Source organism: Alligator sinensis, unplaced genomic scaffold (genome assembly GCF_000455745.1).
Source record: "Alligator sinensis unplaced genomic scaffold, ASM45574v1 scaffold683_1, whole genome shotgun sequence".
NCBI lineage: Eukaryota > Metazoa > Chordata > Crocodylia > Alligatoridae > Alligator > Alligator sinensis.
In genome coordinates, this window is record NW_005843242.1 from 252,428 (window position 1) to 253,239 (window position 812).

The window sequence follows — 812 nt, forward strand, 5'->3', positions numbered from 1 at the left end:
GGTTTCTAGGCTCGGGGGTCCCCGCTCGGAGCCATCCTGGTAGCCGGGGCACCAGGGATCTCAGCGCAGAGCGGCCCAGGGCCGCAGAGGATGTGGGACCCGGCTCCGATGCCGCCTCCCAGGGTGTCAGGCTGGAGCATCCCAGCACACAACAGCCGGGCCTCAAGCCCCACTGCACTGTCCTACTGGGAACCCTGCAATAGTGTGACCCTACAGCCCCGGGTCTGGGCCGGGCCGGCTGTCTCCTGCAGGCCAGTGTCTGCCAGCAGTTGAGGGGAGCTCCCTCCTTGCCCCACTCTCCTCCCAGGGAGCTCTGGGCTGGCCCTGCAGTCCCGAGGTCCCCACATGGCCCAGACACTTGGTGCCAGCCAGCCCAAAGGTGGGAGAGCTCCCAGCACCCAATGCCTGGGACCCGACCTCTGGGGATCCTTAGAAAGACAGGAGGAGCTGGCTCCCCAGAACTGCCCCAAAATTTCTGGCAGCCATGGGGCGGCCCCTGGGGACAGTGCTGGGCACCCCCAGTCAAGGAGGCAAAGCTGGGAAGGGTGGCGGGGGCTCCAACAGCGGGCCTGGAAGGGGAAATCTGCTATCTCATGCCTCATGCACTTGAGAAGTAGCTCAAAAGTCATCGATGATTTAATTGGCAGCAACCCTGCGTGAGCCACCAGCCGCCCAACCCGGGAGAGTGCAATGTCCAGGGGCACAATGAGCCAGCACACAGAACAGTTAATTATTAGGAGCCTGATTGATTAAACATGTTCTCCATCTCGTAAACAAACCAGTGGACCCTTTCCTGGCTGCAGCACTGGCAC